This window comes from Callithrix jacchus, chromosome 6 (genome assembly GCF_049354715.1).
Source record: "Callithrix jacchus isolate 240 chromosome 6, calJac240_pri, whole genome shotgun sequence".
NCBI classification, from domain to species: Eukaryota; Metazoa; Chordata; class Mammalia; order Primates; family Cebidae; genus Callithrix; species Callithrix jacchus.
The window spans coordinates 36502749-36521782 of NC_133507.1; the positions used below are offsets into that span (position 1 = coordinate 36502749).

The following is a 19034-nucleotide window of genomic DNA, read 5'->3' on the forward strand; positions in this document are numbered from 1 at the left end:
GCCACCGGAATGCTCATGCTCTACAGCCCCCTTGCCTCTGCAGAGTTCAGGCTGGATCAAACCCCAGCCCTCCAATCACATGATTGGTCTTCCTAGGGCCAGCCCCATCCTGAACCCTCTGCCTTTAGCATACACTCAGGTTGTTTCAAAGGGGCCCACAAATAACAAAGACATTCCTATTGCTGAGAAAATTCTGAAGATTTAGAGACTCCCTCCCACAAATTGTTTATTATACAATATTGTGTCTCGTGGGGTTTGTCCTGTCATGGGACCGCCCTGGTGTCATTTTTTCTAACAGAAGTGCCTGAGCCTCACTCAGTGGCTGTGGTTATGCTTATTGTTTTTGGCCAACCTGCCTCCCCACCCAAATTCACTTGTGGAATTCTCAGCCCCAGTACCTCACTATGTGATTGTATTTAGAGACAGGGGCTTTAAAGAGGTAAGGTAAGGCCAGGCGTGGTGACTCACGCCTGTAATCCCAGCACTTTGGGAGTCTGAGGTGGGCAGATCATGAGGTCAGAAGTTCAAGACCAGCCTGACCAACATGGTGAAACCCCGTCTCTACTAAAAATATAAAAATTAGCCGGGTGTGGTGGCGCACACCTATAATCTCAGCTACTCGAGAGGCTGAGGCAGGACAATTGCTTGAACCCAGGAGGCAGAGGTTGTGGTGAGCCAAGATTGCACCATTGCACTCCAGCCTGGGCAACGAGAACAAAACTCCGTCTCAAAAAAAGAAAAAAGAAAGAAAGATAAGGTCAAATGAGATCATGTGGGTGGGTCTGAGTCCAGTGTGGCTGGTGGCCTTGTAAGCAGAGGCGATTAGGACACAGACACCACAGAGATCCATGAGTGACTGTGTGAGGAACAGCAAGAAGGCACCAGCTGCAAGCCAAGGGTAGAGGCCTCGGGAGAAACCGGCCTGCTGGCACGGTGTTCTTTTACTTCCAGTCTCGGCAAATACATTTCTGCTGGTTAAACCACAGTAGCAAACAAGTACAGCTGTCCGATCCCACATCAGCGTTTTCCTGTCAGCTTGCCTAACATCTGCCAGGTGCTGTGGGCCCAGCACTGGGTGCCTGTGAACACCAGCTCAGCATTGGTTCAGGAGCTGCCCTCCCACGGGGCCATGAGTTGGATCACATTTCTCACGTTCTCCTGTTTTACCTCCATCTTCACTGGGCTTTTTTGGTTTTACTTTTTAGACAGCTACTCCCCCTAATTAGTTTGACTATCCCATAATTTGATTTTTCATTTCATTTATTTATTTAGAGATGGAGTCTCACTCTGTCACCCAGGCTGGAGTTCAGTAGCATAATCTTGGCTTACTGCAACCTCTGCCTCCCGGGTTCAAGTAATTCTCCTGCCTCAGCCGCCAGAATAGCTGGGATTACAGGCATGTGCGACCCTCCTGGCTAATTTTTGTTTTTAAAAAAATTTTTTTTTTTGAAACAGAGTCTTGCTCTGTCTTGCCAGACTGGAGTGCAGTGGTGCGATCCTGGCTCACTGCAACCTCTGTTTCCAGGTTCAAGTGATTCTCCTGCCTCAGCCTCCTGAGTAGCTGGGATTACAGGCACACACCACCACGCCCGGCTAATTTTTTGTATTTTTAGTAGAGATAGGGTTTCACCATGTTGACCAGGATGGTCTCGATCTCTTGACCTCATGATCCACCCCCCTTGGCCTCCCAAAGTGCTGGGATTACAGGCGTGAGCTACCACGCCCAGCCTTTTTGTATTTGTTTTTAGAGACAGTTTCACCATGTTGACCAGGCGGGTCTCAAACTCCTGACCTCAGGGGATCCGCCTGCCTCAGCCTCCCGAAGTGCTGGGATTATAGGTGTGAGCCACTGTGCCCGGCCCCCACAATTTATTTATAAATAAGGAGCAAGTGGGGGTTGTTGCTGTCACCTGCCCTTGCCTTGGGCATTCACTGTCACATCCGCTGCCTCCCACTTAGCTCCAGAGTCTGGAGCGCAGAGCGCCCTGCCCCTCCTTCCAGAGCCCTTCAGGCTCTGGGCCCTTCACGGTCTGGCAGGAACAGGTTCTCACACAGGCACAGCGTTTCTTCCTGGAGCACTCCTTTTTGTTTTAGAGACGGGGTTTCACTCTCTTACCCGGGCTGGAGTGCAGTGGCACAATGATAGCTCACTGCAGCCTCGAACTCCTGGGCTAAAGCAATCTTCCCGAGTCACTGGGACTACAGGTGCACGCCACCACACCTGGCCAATCTTTTAATTCTTTTGTAGAGATGAGGTCTCACTATTTTGCCTAGGCTGGTCTTGAACTTCTGGTATCAGGTGATCCTCCTGCCTCGGCCTCCCAAAGTGCTGGGCTTACGGGTGGGAGCCATCATGCCTAGCAGAGCACTTCTTTTAACTTCTTTCTGTTTTAAACTATTATAAATGTATGCCCATTATAGGAATGGAGAGGACAAATAAGCCTCTTAAAACCTCAGGAGAAACACTAGTAATATTTTATCGTCGCTCACAGCAATAGAGCTGCTATTACTTGTTATGTGTGCAGCCGGCACTGTTGTGATGTTTTGTCTCCATTACCACCCACACCCATTTTTCAGGTGCAAATACTGAGACTCACTGCGGTGAATTGACTTGCCCCAAGTCATACAACTAATATAATGGCAGAGATGGGGCTTTGACTTTGCATCTCCACAAAGCCCTTGTTTGTGGCCATTATTCTGTTTCCTTCTGTCTCTTTAAAATATGTATATGACTGGGCATAGTGGCTCACACCTGTAATTCCAGCACTTTAGGAGACCAAGGCGGGCAGATTGCTTGAGCCCAGGAGTTCAAAACCAGCATGGGCAACATAGCAAAACCCCATCTCTACAAAAAATTTTTAAAAATAGCCAGATTTGGTAGTTCACGCCTGTGGTCCCAGCTACTCAGGAGGCTGAGATAGGAGGATCACTTGAACCTGGGAGGCAGAGGTTGCAGTGAGCCAAGACTGGCCACTTGAGTCTGAGTGACACAGCCAGACCCTGTCCTTAAAAAAAAAAAAAAAAATATATATATATATATATATATATATATATATATATATATATATATGCCTCTTTTCTTTTCTTTCCTTTTTTTTTTTTTGAGATGGAGTCTCGCTCTGTCTCCCAGGCTGGAGCACAATAGTAGTGCGATCACGGCTCACTGCGACATCCATCTCCCAGGTTCAAGCGATTCTCCTGCCTCAGCCTCTCAAGTAGCTGGGATTAGCCACCACACCCAGCTAATTCTTGTATTATTAGTAGAGACAGGGTTTCACCACATTGGCCTCACTGGTCTCAAACTCCTGACAGGTGATCTGCCCGCCTCGGCCTCCTGAAGTGCTGGGATTACAGGTGTGAGCCACTGCACCCGGCCATAGATGCCTTTTTTCATAGTTGTGATCAAACTGTATATAAATTTTTTTATTTTTTCTTAACCTTACATCAAAGACACAGTTTTCTGTATCATAGAATGAGTCTTTCCAGCATAAGTTTTGATGGCTGAATAATGTGATGGAGGGAACACTTGTAATATCTTGAGGGTTTTTTATGTTTTTTACTTTGGGGCTTTATTCCTCTCTCTCTTTTGTTAGCTGACTCCTTTACAGTTAAGGGGAAGCTCAGCCATGTAGTTTTTCTTGAACTTGAGAGATTGGGTGTATTCTGGGGTTCCTTTCTCATCCAATAATAGCCAAGCCAACATGGGAAATGGCTGGCAGGCAGAGCAGGGCGCACACAGGATGATATCCTCTGCTGATATGATAGTGTCCACCCTGGGGGCTTTCAGAGTGGCGTGTGTATCATTCATCACTATTCCAGGACATTGGGCACCAGGCCAGCCTGCCCCGCCACAGGACATAGGAACGATTTCTCAGGAGCCCCCAGGTGCAGGAGACTGAGAAGCCTCCCCCCTCTCCCTTTTCTTCCCAGGAGGCTTGACTCTTAGTTGTTCACATCGGGAGTCCACAGAAGAGGGTTTTGCTTCTCCAGAGTTAAAAACCCTAAATTTAATCCAATTCCTTTATTCTGCAAATGAGGAGACTGAGATCAGAGCCGGAAAGAGTCTTATTTGAAGGCAAAGCAACAAAGCTCGGGCACAAATCCAGGCCTCCTGATGTGAAGGCCAGAGCGGTCTGTGCCAGAGCTGAAATTTCCCAGAGTTCTGGAAGCAAGGCTTCCAGAGAATGACCGTCATTGTCTGACCTTGAGGATGTGTTCTAAACACAGTATTGGGGAAATTAAACGGGAGTGCAGATTGGAGAGTCACGAGTCTAGAATGAGGGTCTCTTCTCCGTAGCTGATAGAGACCTTTTTCATTTCCAAAGCTGTCTTAGCCATCCCGGGCTGCTATGACAAAATCCACAGACTGGATAGTGAAACAACAGGCATCTGTTTCTTGAGGTTCTGGAGGCCAGCAGTCCAAGATCAGGGCGCTGGCCAACTCGGCTCTGCTGCAGACCCTCTTCCTGGCTTGCTGGTGGCAGCCTTTGCCCTGTGTGTCCCTGTGAGGATGGGCAGGACTGGGGTGGGGGGGGGACAAGAGAGAAACGGAGATATTCCTTCCTCTTTTTTTTTTGAGATGGAGTCCCACTTTGTCACCCAGGCTGGAGTGCAGTGGTAAGATCCCTACTCACTGCAACCTCTGCCTCTGTGATTTAAGTGATTCTCCTGCTTCAGCCTCCCAAGTAGTTGGGGCACCACCACTCTTGGCTAATTTTGTGTTTTTAGTAGAAACGGGGTTTCGCCATGTTGGCCAGGTTGGTCTCGAACTCCTGACCTCAGCCGATCCACCCACTTCACCCTCCCAAAGCGCTGGGATTACAGGCATGACCCACCATGCCCAGTCACCCCTTCCTCTTCTCATAAGGCACAGTCCTGTCAGATTAGAGGTCCACCCTGATGGCCTCATTTACCCTTAATTACCTCCTGAAGATCCTTCCTCCAGATACAGTTACATTGGGAGGGAGGGCTTTAACCGACAGATTGTGTGGTGCTGAGAAGACATAATTCCATCCATAACAGCAGCTCATGCTTCTCAAACCTTGGTGGCTTTAGAGTCCCCTGGACAGGCCAGGCATGGTGGCTCACGCCTGTAATTCCAACATTTTGGGAGGCTGAGACGGGTGGATTGCTTGAGCCCAGGAGCTCAAGACCAGCCTGGGCGACATGATGAGACCTGTGCCTATAAAAAATTACACACACACACACACACACACACACACACACACACATATGTTTCCGCCGGGCACAGTGGCTCACGCCTGTAATCCCAGCACTTTGGGAGGCCCAGGCAGGCAGATCAGGAGGTCACAAGGTCAAGAGATCGAGACCATCCTGGCCAGCCTGGTGAAACTCCGTCTCTACTAAAAATACAAAAATTAGCTAGGTGTGGTGACGCGTGCCTGTAGTCCCAGCCACTTGGGAGGTTGAGGCAGGAGAATTGATTGAACCCAGGAGGTGGAGATTGCAGTGAGCCGAGATCGCACCACTGCACTTCAGCCTGGCCACAGAGTGAGACACCATCTCAAAAAAAAAAAAAGGAGGGAGTTCTGAGGCATGCTTCAATACGGATGAAGCAGAACCTTGAGGACACATTATGCAACGTGAAATAAGCATATGATTTCACTTTGTGAGGTCCCTACTGCAGTCAAATTTGTAGTGACAGAAAGTAGAATGGTGGCTGTCAGAGGCTGGGGGCCTGGGGACAGGGAGTTAGTGTCCCATGGGTGCAGAGTTTCTGTTTCACAAGAGGGAAGGAGATCTGAAGGCAGAGGGTGGTGGTGGTTGCACAACATTGTAAATGTGCTTCACGCCACCAAACTGTACACTTAAGAACAGTGAAGATGGGCGAGGCGTGGTGGCTCACACCTATAATCCCAGCACTTTGGGAAGCCGAGGATAACCTGAGGTCAGGAGTTCGAGAACAGCCTGGCCAACATGGTGAAACCCCATCTCTACTAAACATACAAAAATTAGTCAGGCATAGTGGTACGTGCCTGTAGTCCCAGCTACTCGGGAGGATGAAGCAGGAGAACTGCTGGAACCCAGACGGCAGAGTCTGCAGTGAGCTGAGATCACACCACCGCATTCTAGCCTGGGCAACAGAGCAAGACTCCACTTCAAAAAAGAAATAGTTAAGAGGGTACATTGTACATTGTTTTTAATCATAATTTTTTTTTTTTTTGAGACGGAGTTTCGCTCTTGTTACCCAGGCTGGAGTGCAATGGCGTGATCTCAGCTCACCGCAACCTCCGCCTCCTGGGTTCAGGCAATTCTCCTGCCTCAGCCTCCCCAGTAGCTGGGACTACAGGCTTGCGCAACCATGCCCAGCTAATTTTTTGTATTTTTAGTAGAGACAGCGTTTCACCATGTTGACCAGGATGGTCTCCATCTCTTGACCTCGTGATCCACCCGCCTCGGCCTCCCAAAGTGCTGGGATTATAGGCGTGAGCCACCGCTCCCGGCTCCTTTTTTCTTTAAAAAAAAAAAAAAAAAATAGAGATGAGGTCTCACCATGTTGCCCAGGCTGGTCTCATGCTCTAGGCTTCAAGTGATCCTCCCACCTCAGCTTCCCAAAGTGCTGGGATTACAGGTGTGAGCCACAGTGCTCCGCCATGCAGAATCTTCTGTGATAGTTTTTGTTATCAGGAAGACAAGCCAGAACCCTCTCTTCATAGCCTTATCTGATTCTATGTGTCAGGGTTTTCTAAAACACAGGTGACTTCATTTTTCTCAATCATGCCACATGATTTTTATTTTTTATTTTATTTTTTCCTTTTTTTAATTTTAGGTTTCGGGGAACATGTGAAGAACATGTAAGATTGTTGCATAGGTACACACATGGCAGCGTGATTTGCTGCCTTCCTCCCCTTCACCTGTATCTGGTATTTCTCCCCATGCTATCTCTCCTCAACTCCCCACCCCCCGGTGTCCCTCCCCTATTTCCCCCCAACAGACCCCAGTGTGTGATGCTCCCCTCCCTGTGTCCATGTGTGCTCACTGTTCAACACCCACCTATGAGTGAGAATATGCGGTGTTTGATTTTCTGTTCTCGTGTCAGTTTGCTGAGAATGATGGTTTCCAGGTTCATCCATGTCCCTACAAAGGACACGAACTAATCCTTTTTGATGGCTGCATAATATTCCATGGTGTATATATGCCACATTTTCCCAGTCCAGTCTATCATCGATGGGCATTTGGGTTGGTTCCAGGTCTTTGCTATTGTAAACAGTGCTGCAATGAACATTTGTGTGCATGTGTCCTTATAGTAGAATGATTTATAGTCTTTTGGATATATACCCAGTAATGGGATTGCTGGGTCAAATGGAATTTCTACTTCTAGGTCCTTGAGGAATCACCACACTGTCTTCCACAATGGTTGAACTAATTTACACTCCCACCAGCAGTGTAAAAGTGTTTCTATTTCTCCACATCCTCTCCAGCATCAGTTGTCTCCAGATTTTTTAATGATCACCATTCTAACTGGCATGAGATGGTATCTCAATGTGGTTTTGATTTGCATTTCTCTAATGACCAGTGATGATGAACATTTTTTCATATGTTTGTTGGCCTCATGTATATCTTCTTTTGTAAGGTGTCTGTTCATATCCTTTACCCACTTTTGAATGGGCTTTTTTCTTGTAAATCTGTTTGAGTTCTTCATAAATGCTGGATATCAGCCCTTTGTCAGATGGGTAAACTGCAAAAATTTTTTCCCATTCTATTGGTTGCCGATTCACTCTAATGACTGTTTCGTTTGCCGTGCAGAAGCTGTGGAGTTTGATGAGGTCCCATTTGTCTATTTTGGCTTTTGTTGTCAATGCTTTTGGTGTTTTGGTCATGAAGTCCTTGCCTACTCTTATGTCCTGAATGGTTTTGCCTACATTTTCTTCTAGGGTTTTTATAGTGTGAGGTCTTAGGTTTAAGTCTTTAATCCATCTGGAGTTAATTTTAGTGTAAGGTGTCAGGAAGGGGTCCAGTTTCTGCTTTTTGCACATAGCTAGCCAGTTTTCCCAACACCATTTATTAAACAGGAAATCCTTTCCCCATTGCTTGTTTTTGTCAGGTTTATCGAAGATCGTATGGTTGTAGATATGCTGTGTTGCCTCCGAGGCCTCTGTTCTGTTCCATTGGTCTATATCTCTGTTTTGGTACCAGTACCATGCTGTTTTGATTACTGTAGCCTTGTAGTATAGTTTGAAGTCCGGTAGTGTAATGCCTTCAGCTTTGTTCTTTTTGCTTAGAATTGACTTGGCTATGCGGGCTCTCTTTTGGTTCCATATGAAGTTCAAGGTGGTTTTTTCCAGTTCTGTGAAGAAGGGCATTGGTAGCTTGATGAGGATAGTGTTGAATCTGTAAATTACTTTGGGCAGTACAGTCATTTTCACAATATTAATTCTTCCTAACCATGGACATGGAATGTTTTTCCATCTGTTTTGTCCTCTCTTATTTCGTTGAGCAGTGGTTTGTAGTTCTCCTTGAAGAGGTCCTTTATGTTCCTTGTGAGTTGTATTCCTAGGTATTTTATTCTCTTTGTAGCAATTATGAATGGCAGTTCGTTCTTGATTTGGCTCTCTTTAAGTCTCTTACTGGTGTATAGGAATGCTTGTGATTTTTGCACATTGATTTTGTAACCTGAGGCTTTGTTGAAGTTGCTTATCAGTTTCAGATTTGGGGCTGAGACAATGGGGTCTTCTAAATAAATAAATGATTTTTAATTACGCGTAAAGATCTAACATATCACCCAGAGACCACATGATTTTTATTTACGCATAAAGATCTAACATGTCACCCAGGGACCATTTCACCCCCTGCTCTGTTTGGCTGCCAGTCTTTTGTCTCTCTTTAGCAATGGTGAGGCAGATGCCCTTTCCTTGGGGAAGAGAAATCCATGGTTTGTTGCCCTTGCCAATAACAAAAATATTGGAAAGTCGAGTGGCAAAGCTGTCGCCATTGGCATCTTTCACATGAACTGCATCGAAAGATCCAGGGTGCCTCTCTCTGTGGGTGATCACACCAATTCTTCCCAAGTTAGCATCCCCAGTCACCATACACAGGTTACCAGTGTCAAACTTGATGAAATCAGCAATATTGCCAGTCTCCAAATCAATCTGAATGGTGTCATTCGCCTTGATGAGGGGATCAGGGTAGCAGATGGTGCGAGCCTCATGAGTCACCAGATGAGGGATTCCTTTTGTGCCCACAAAGATTTTTCATACTTTGCACAATTTGTACTTGGCTTCCTTACGTGTAATACGATGTACAGCAAAGCGATCCTTGGTGTCATAGATCAGACGGAAATTCTCTCCTGTCTTGTCAATGCTGCTGACATCCATGAAACCAGCAGGGTAGGTTATATCAGTTCAGACCTTGCCATCGATCTTAATGAACCGCTGCATGCGAATCTTCTTTACTTCATCTTCTGTCAGGGCATACTTAAGTCTGTTCCTTAGGAAAATGATGAGGGGAGACACTCTCTCAACTTGTGAGGACCAGTGGATGGACGAGGAGCAAACATACCAGTCAATTTACCCAGCATCCAGTGCTTTGGAGCTGCCACCCGCTTCAGATGCTTCTTGGGACCATGAGCCATGGCTGCGTTAGGCAAGGAAAGAGGACCTCCGTCTTCTGGTGAGTGTAGTGGTGACTTCATTTTTATCATGACAACTTTCACAGTACTAAAATCAGTATGAATAATAGAAAGCATAAAGTGTCAATTTTTGTAATCTTCTTTAAAAAGCCTTTTGATTGATGGCCAGGTGCAGTGGCTCACACCTGTAATCCAGTAGTTTGGGAGGCTGAAGCAGGCAGATCACCTGAGGTCAGAAGTTTGAGACCAGCCTGGCCAACATGGTGAAACCCTATCTCTACTAAAAATACAAAAATTAGGCTGGGCGCGGTGGCTCACAGCTGTAATTCCAGCATTTTGGGAGGCTGAGGCGGGTGGATCACAGGGTCAAGAGATCGAGACCATCCTGGCCAACATGGTGAAACCCCATCTCTATTAAAAATACAAAAATTAGATGGGTGTGGAGGCACGTTGGAGGTTGCAGTAAACCGAGAATGCGCCACTGCACTGCAGCCTGGCGACTAAGTGAAACTCTGTCTCAAAAAAAAAACTAGCCATGCATGGTGGTGGGTGCATGTAGTCCCAGCTACTCAGGAGGCTGAGGCAGGAGAATTGCCTGAACCCAGGAGGCAGGGGTTCTAGTCTGCTGGTGTCATGCCCCTGCACTCCAGCCTTGCTAACAGAGCAAGACTCCATCTGAAAAACAAAAGCCTTTTGAATTACTGAATCAATAAATAAGCAGGTGCTGAAACATATCTTCAATCTTGCCTCTTTTACTGTAATAAAGGAATTCAAGGGGTATTTATCTATTTATTTTGAAGCAAGGTCTTACTTTGTGTCCCAGCCTAGAGTGCAGTGGTGCAATCATGGTTCACCGCAGCCTGGAACTCCCAGGCCCAAGCAACTCTCCAACCTCAGCATCCTCTGGTAGCTGAGACTACAGGTGCACACCACCAAACCCGGCTCATGTTTAAATTTTCTGTAGAGATAAGGTCTCGCTATGTTGCCCATGCTGGTCTCAAACTCCTGGGTGCAAGCTACCCTCCCGCCTCAGCCTCCAAAAGTGCTGGGATTATAGGCCTGAGCCACGGCACTAGCCAGGGGATTTCTTTTCTTAGAATCACTTCTTTTATAATTATTCGATAAGGTGTTTAATTAGGATACCTTGGGACAATTTCCTCCCCCTGCTAAGGTTCCTGAAATAGATCAAGAAAAGCATCCCTTTGTAACAAGAATTTGAGGAGTAACTGTCTGCTAAAGTGGTTGAAGTCTATGGGACTTAAGTATAAAATCCACTGATACAGCTTGTTATAATACCGTAGTTTTAGGGGTGTCAAGGAGGAAAAGCTTTCCTCTCCTCTTAGGTTCAGTGTCTGCTGGCCTGTGGATTAAAATAACAAAAGGCAGATTAACAGGAGAAAAGGCACATCGTTTTTATTAATATTGTGTGTAAGGGAATTAACAGAAGTGAAACTCAAAGAAGTGGTTATACTGGAGGCTTTATACCCTTTCAGCAGAGGAAAGAAGATTTGGCCTTCAAGGCACAATAAGCTGTGGGAAAGTGACCAGGAAATAGATGAGGGAATTAAAGGAAGTTAAGGGCTTATTTATTTATTTAGAGACGAAGTTTTGCTCTTGTTGTCCAGGCTGGAGTGCAATGGCACCACCATCTCGGCTCACGGCAATCTCCGCCTATGGGCTTCAAGCGATTCTCTTGCCTCAACCTCCCGAGTAGCTGGGATTACAGGCATGAGTCACCATGCCCAGCTAATTTTGTATTTTTAGTAGAGTTGGGGTTTCTCCATGTTGGTCAAACTAGTCTCGAACTCCTGATCTCAGGTGATCTGCCCACCTTGGCCTCCTAAAGTGCTAGAATTACAGGTGTGAGCCACTGAGCCTAACAAGGGCTATTTTAATAAGGTCTGTTTATTTAAACTCATCTTGGTGTTAATTAATTTCCTACCCTCAATGATAAGAATTCCTCTGCTCTCCCTGGTACAAAGATGGGGCTGGGTGGCCTCACAATTTATATAGCCACTCCTACCTGACACCAATGCAAACTCCTTTTTTTTTTAAATTTTGCTTTTTGCTAAGTTTTTTTTTTCACTTTTTATTTAGAAATAATTATGGATTCACCGAAAGTTGCAAAGAAATAGCATTTTTTATTGGTCCCATGGGCCAACCCACTTTCCCCCATTGGTTATGTTTTCCATAACTATATCAAAAGCAGGAAATTGACACTGGCAGAAAGAGTATGTGTATTTCAGTGTAATTGCATCACATAGGTAGATCAGCGTGACTACCACCACAGCCAAAGATCTCCCTTGAGTAATGCCTCTACAGTCACACCTATACCCTCTTCTCCCTACCATCCCTAATTCCTGGCAACCACTAATCTGTTCTCCATTAATTTTGACCTTTCAAGAATGTTATATAAAGGAAATTACACCCTATGGGTGGAGATGTGCTTTTTCACTCAGCTTAATGCCCTTGAGATCCATCCAAGTTATTGGGTTTATCAAGAGTTTATTCCTTTTTGTTGCTGAATAGTATTCCATGGTGTGGATATACCAGCTTGTTTAACCACTCACCTGTTGAAGGACATCGGAGCCATTTTCAGTTTTCTGCTATTACAAATAAAGCTGCTATGAACAATTATGTAAGGGTTTCTCTGCAGACATAAGTTTTCATTGCTTTGCGGTAAGGGTCCAGAGGTGCAACTGCCAGGTCATATTGTAGTGTATGTTCAGGTTTTAAAAAAATGTTGGCCAGGCACAGTGGCTCACACGTGTAATCCCAGCACTTTGGGAGGTTGAGGAGGGTACATCACCTGAGGTCAGGAGTTTGAGACCAGCCTGGCCAACATGGTGAAACTTTGTCTCTACTAAAAATACAAAAATTAGCTGGGTATGACACTGAGCACCTGTAGTCCTAGCTACTTGGGAGGCTGAGACAGGACAATTGCTTGAACCTAGGATGTGAAGGTTGCAGTGAGCCAAGATGGCGCCATTGCACTCCAGCCTGGGCAACAGAGCAAGACTCCATCTCAAAAAAAGAAAAAGACCAGGCGTGGTGGCTCACGCCTGTAATCCCAGCACTTTGGGAGGCTGAGGCAGGCAGATCACAAGGTCAGGAGTTCGAGACCAACCTGGCCAGCACGCTGAAACCCCATCTTTACTAAAAGCACAAAAAAATTAGCTGGCGTGGTGGCATGCACCTGTAGTTCCAGCTACTTGGGAAGCTGAGGCAGGATAATTGCTTGAACCTGGCAGGTGGAGGTTGCAGTGAGCTGAGTTTGCACCACTGTACTCCAGCCTGGGCGACAGAGCAAGACTCCATCCCAAACAAAAACAAAAACAACAACAAAAAACAGCTGGCTGGGCAAGGCAGCTCATGCCTATAATCCCAGCACTTTGGGAGGCCAGCCTGGGAAACAGTGAGGCCTCATGTCTACTAAAAATTTAAAAATTAGCTAGATGTTGTGGCCCACACCTGTAGTCCCAGGTACTCAGGAGGCTAAGGCAGAAGGATCGCTTAAGCCCAGGAGTTCAAGGCTGCAGTGAGCTGTGATCAAGCCACTGTACTCCAGCCTAGGGGACAGAGATCAGGACCCTGTCTCTAAAAATAAGGCTGGGTGCACTTTACGAGGCCGAGGCAGGTGGATTACATGAGGTCAGGAGTTCTGGACCAGCCTGGCCAACCTAGCAAAACCTTGTTTCTACTAAAAATACAAAAATTATCTGGGTGAGGCAGCACATACTGGTAATCCCAGCTACTCGGGAGGCTAAGGAAGGAGAATTGCTTGAACCCGGGAGGCTGAGGTTGCAGTGAGCCCAGATCACACCACTGCACTGCAGCCTGGGAGACAGAGACTCTGTCTCAAAAAAAAAAAAAAGCCAAACAGTTTTCGAAAATGGTTGTACCATCTTACATTCTCATCAGCTGTCTATGAAGGATACAGTTTCTGCACATCCTTGCCAACACTCAGTATCACCAACGTTATTTCAGTTGTTCTGAAAGGTGTGTAGTAACATGTCAGTGTGATCTTAATTTGCATTTTGTTAATTGCTAGAGAAGCAACTTTTCACATGCTTCATTTTCTTCCATATATCCTCTTCAGTGAAATGTCTCTCCAAGCCTTTTGTCCATTCTCTTATTGGATCACTTGTTTTTTTACTGTTTTGAGAGTTCCTTTTTTTTATTATTGCATTTTAGGTTTTGGGGTACATGTGCAGAACATGCAAGATAGTTGCATAGGTACACACGTGGCAGTGTGATTTCCTCTCTTCCTCCCCTTCACCCACATCTGGCATTTCTCCCCATGCTATCCCTCCCCAGCTCCCCCCGCGCTGTCCCTCACCTATTCCCCCCAATAGACCCCAGTGTGTGGTGCTCCCCTCCCTGTGTCCATGTGTTCTCATTGTTCATCACCCACCTATGAGTGAGAATACGCAGTATTTCATTTTCTGTTTTCATGTCAGTTTGCTGAGATGATGTTCTCCAGATTCATCCATGCCCCTACAAAGGACACGAACTCATCCTTTTTGATGGCTGCATAATATTCCATGGTGTATATGTGCCACATTTTCCCAGTCCAGTCTATCATTGATGGGCATTTGAGTTGGTTCCAGGTCTTTGCTATTGTAAACAGTGCTGCAATGAACATTTGTGTGCATGTGTCCTTATAGTAGAAGGATTTATAGTCCTCTGGATATATACCCAGTAATGGGATTGCTGGGTCAAATGGAATTTCTATTTCTAGGTCTTTGAGGAATCGCCGCACTGTCTTCCACAATGGTTGAACTAATTTACACTCCCACCAGCAGTGTAAAAGTGTTCCTATTTCTCCACAACCTCTCCAGCATGTGTTGTCTCCAGATTTTTTAATGATCACCATTCTAACTGGCATGAGATGGTATCTCAATGTAGTTTTGATTTGCATTTCTCTGATGGCCAGTGATGATGAACATTTTTTCATGTGTTGTTGGCCTCATGTATGTCTTCTTTTGTAAAGTGTCTGTTCATATCCTTTGCCCATTTTTGAATGAGCTTGGTTTTTTTCTTGTAAATCTGTTTGAGTTCTTTGTAAATTCTGGATATCAGCCCTTTGTCAGATGGGTAAACTGCAAAAATTTTTTCCCATTCTGTTGGCTGCCAATTCACTCTAGTGACTGTTTCTTTTGCCGTGCAGAAGCTGTGGAGTTTCATTAGGTCCCATTTGTCTATTTTGGCTTTTGCTGCCAATGCTTTTGTTGTTTTGGTCATGAAGTCCTTGCCTACTCCTATGTCCTGAATGGTTTTGCCTACATTTTCTTCTAGGTTTTTATGGTGCCAGGTCTTGTGTTTAAGTCTTTAATCCATCTGGAGTTAACTTTAGTGTAAGGTGTCAGGAAGGGGTCCAGTTTCTGCTTTCTGCACATGGCTAGCCAGTTTTCCCAACACCATTTATTAAACAGGGAATCCTTTCCCCATTGCTTGTTTTTGTCAGGTTTATCAAAGACTGTATGTTGTAGATATGTTGTGTTGCCTCCGATGCCTCTGTTCTGTTCCATTGGTCTATATCTCTGTTTTGGTACCAGTACCATGCTGTTTTGATTACTGTAGCCTTGTAGTATAGTTTGAAGTCTGGTAGTGTAATGCCTCCTGCTGTGTTCTTTTTGCTTAGAATTGACTTGGCTATGCGGGCTCTCTTTTGGTTCCATATGAAGTTCAAGGTGGTTTTTTCTAGTTCTGTGAAGAAAGTCAATGGTAGCCCTTACGTTCCTTGTTAGTTGGATTCCTAGGTATTTTATTCTCTTTGTAGCAATTGTGAATGGCAGCTTGTTCTTGATTTGGCTCTCTTTAAGTCTATTATTGGTGTATAGGAAGGCTCGTGATTTTTGCACATTGATTTTATATCCTGAGATTTTGCTGAAGTTGCTTATCAGTTTCAGGAGTTTTGGGGCTGAGACAATGGGGTCTTCTAGATATACTATCATGTCGTCTGCAAATAGAGACAATTCGACTTCCACCTTTCCTATTTGTATACCCTTTATTTTTTTTTCTTACCTGATTGCTCTGGCTAGAACTTCCAATACTATATTGAATAGGAGTGGTGAGAGAGGGCATCCTTGTCTAGTGCCAGATTTCAAAGGGAATGCTTCCAGTGTTTGACCATTCAGTATGATATTGGCTGTTGGTTTGTCGTAAATAGCTTTTATTATTTTAAGATACGTTCCATCAATACCGAGTTTATTGAGGGTTTTAGCATAAAGGGCTGTTGAATTTTGTCAAAGGCCTTCTCTGTGTCGATCGAGATGATCATGTGGTTTTTGTTTTTGGTTCTGTTTATGTGGTGAATTACGTTTATAGACTTGCATATGTTGAACCAGCCTTGCATCCCCGGGATGAATCCTACTTAATCATGGTGGATAAGCTTTTTGATGTGCTGTTGCAATTGGCTTGCAGTATTTTATTGAAGATTTTTGCATCTATATTCATCATAGATATTGGCCTGAAGTTTTCCTTTCTTGTTGAGTCTCTGCCAGGTTTTGGTATCAGGATGATGTTGGTCTCATTAAATGATTTGGGAAGGATTCCCTCTTTTTGGATTATTTGGAATAATTTCAGAAGGAATGGTACCAGCTCCTCTTTGTGTGTCTGGTAGAATTCGGCTGTGAACCCATCTGGACCTGAGCTTTTTTTGTGCGGTAGGCTCTTAATTGCTGCCTCGACTTCAGACCTTGTTATTGGTCTATTCATAGTTTCGGCTTTTTCCTGGTTTAGGCTTGGGAGGACACAAGTGTCCAGGAATTTATCCATTCCTTCCAGGTTTACTAGTTTATGTGCATAGAGTTGTTTGTAATATTCTCTGATGATGGTTTGAATTTCTGTGGAATCTGTGGTGATTTCCCTTTTATTGTTTTTTTATTGCATCTATTTGGTTATTCTCTCTTTTCTTTTTTATCAATCTGGCTAGTGGTCTGTCTATTTTGATGATCTTTTCAAAAAGAAACCAGCTCTTGGATTTATTGATTTTTTGAAGGGTTATTCGTGTCTCTATCTCCTTCAGTTCTGCTCTGATCTTAGTTATTTCTTGTCTTCTGCTAGGTTTTGAGTTCTTTTGATCTTGCTCCTCCAGCTCTTTCAAGTTTGATGTTAGGGCATCAATTTTGGATCTCTCCACTCTTCTCATGTGGACACTTATAGCTATATATTTTCCTCTAGAGACTACTTTAAATGTGTCCCAGAGATTCTGGTACGTTGTGTCTTCATTCTCATTGGTTTCGAAGAACTTCTTTATTTCTGCCTTCATTTCATTGTTTATTCAGTCAACATTCAAGAGCCAGTTGTTCAGTTTCCATGAAGCTGTGCGGTTCTGAGTTGGTTTCTGAATTCTGAGTTCTAACTTGATTGCACTATGGTCTGAGAGACTGTTTGTTATGATTTCAGTTGTTTTGCATTTGCTGAGGAGTGATTTACTTCCAATTATGTGGTCAATTTTAGAGTAGGTTTGATGTGGTGCTGAGAAGAATGTATATTCTGTGGATTTGGGGTGGAGAGTTCTGTAAATGTCTATCAGGTCTGCTTGTTCCCAGTCTGAGTTCAAGTCCTGGATATCCTTGTTAATTTTCTCTCTGGTTGATTTGTCTAATATTGACAGTGGAGTGTTAAAGTCTCCCACTATTATTGTGTGGGAGTCTAAGTCTCTTTGTAAGTCATTAAGAACTTGCCTTATATATCTGGGTGCTCCTGTATTGGGTCCATATATATTTAGGATCATTAGCTCTTCTTGTTGTATCGATCCTTTTACCATTATGTAATGTCCTTCTTTGTCTCTTTTGCTCTTTGTTGCTTTAAAGTCTATTTTATCAGAGATGAGACATGCAACTCCTGCTTTTTTTTTGCTCTCCATTTGCTTGGTAAATCTTCTTCCATCCCTTTATTTTGAGCCTTTGTGTATCCTTGCATGTGAGATGGGTTTCCTGGATAGAGCACACCAATGGGTTTTGGCTTTTTATCCAATTTGCCAGTCTGTGTCTTTTGATTGGTGCATTTAGTCCATTTACATTTAGGGTTAATATTGTCATGTGTGAATTTGATACTGCCATTTTGATGCTAGCTGACTGTTTTGCCCATTAGTTGATGTAGATTCTTCATTTTGTTGATGCTCTTTAGCATTTGGTATGTTTTTGGAATGGCTGATACTGGTTGAACCTTTCTATGTGTAGTGCCTCTTTCAGGAGCTCTTGTAAAGCAGGCCTGGTGGTGACAAAATCTCTGAGTACTTGCTTGTTTGCGAAGGGTTTTATTCTTCCTTCACTTATGAAGCTCAGTTTGGCTGTATATGAAATTCTGGGTTGAAAGTTCTTTTCTTTAAGGATATTGAATATTGGCCCCCACTCTTTTCTGGCTTGCAGGGTTTCTGCCAAGAGATCTGCTGTGAGTCTGATGGGCTTCCCTTTGTGGGTGACCCGACCTTTCTCTCTGGCTGCCCTAAGCATTTTCTTCTTCATTTCAACCCTGGTGAATCTGACAATTATGTGCCTTGGAGTTGCTCTTCTTGCAAAATATCTTTGTGGTGTTCTCTGTATTTCCTGGACTTGAATATTGTCCTGTCTTGCTAGGTTGGGAAACAGTTCTTTGTATATTGGAGATATGTGTCCTTTATCAGTATTTTCTCTGTCTGCAGCCTGCATTTTTGTCCTCTTTTAGGGACTTTCACAGAGCAAAAGTTTTGATGAGGTCCCATTTAATGATTTTTTGTGTGTGTTGTGAATTGTGCTTTTGGCATCATGTTTAAGAACTATTCACTAGGCTACAGGTCCTGGAAACTTCCTGCTACATTGCTTTTCTAAAAGTTTCATAGTTTTGCTTTTTACATTTAAGACTACAATCCATTTTGAATTTTACAAAAGGTGTAAGGTTTAGGCCAGAGGTTTTGTTTTCCCCCTGTGGATTTCTAATGGCTCCAGCATTAGTTGTTGAAAAGACTCTTTTTGGTGGTGTGCGGTGGTTCATCCTTGTAATCCCGAGGACTTTGGGAGGCCGAGGTGGGCAGATCACCTGAGGTTGGGAGTTTGAGACCAGCCTGGCCAACATGGTGAAACTCCATCTCCCCTAAAAATACCAAAAAATATCCAGGTGTGGTGGTGGTGCCTGTAATCCCAGCTACCTGGGAGGCTGAGGCAGGATAATTGCTTGAACCTGGGAGGTGGAGGTTGCAGTGAGCTGAGATGGCCCAGCTGCACTCCAGCCTGAGCAACAAGAGCGAAACTCTACCTCTAAATAAATAAATAAATCTCTTTTTGACATTGAACAGTTTTTGCACCTTTATCAAAAAACGATTGGTAGCCAGGCACAGCGGCTCATGCCTATAATCCCAGCACTTTGGGAGGCCAAGGCAGGCAGATCCCTTGAGGACAGGAGTTCGAGACCAACCAAGCCCATGTGGGGAAACCCCATCTGTACTAAAAACAGAAAAAAT

General features: G+C 44.5%; 1 pseudogene; it reads right to left on the reverse strand.

Moving 5' to 3' along the window:
• Positions 1 to 7426: 7426 nt before the first annotated feature.
• On the reverse strand, positions 7427 to 9615 carry LOC144576748 (small ribosomal subunit protein eS4-like; annotated as a pseudogene).
• Between the last annotated feature and the right edge of the window lie 9419 nt (positions 9616 to 19034).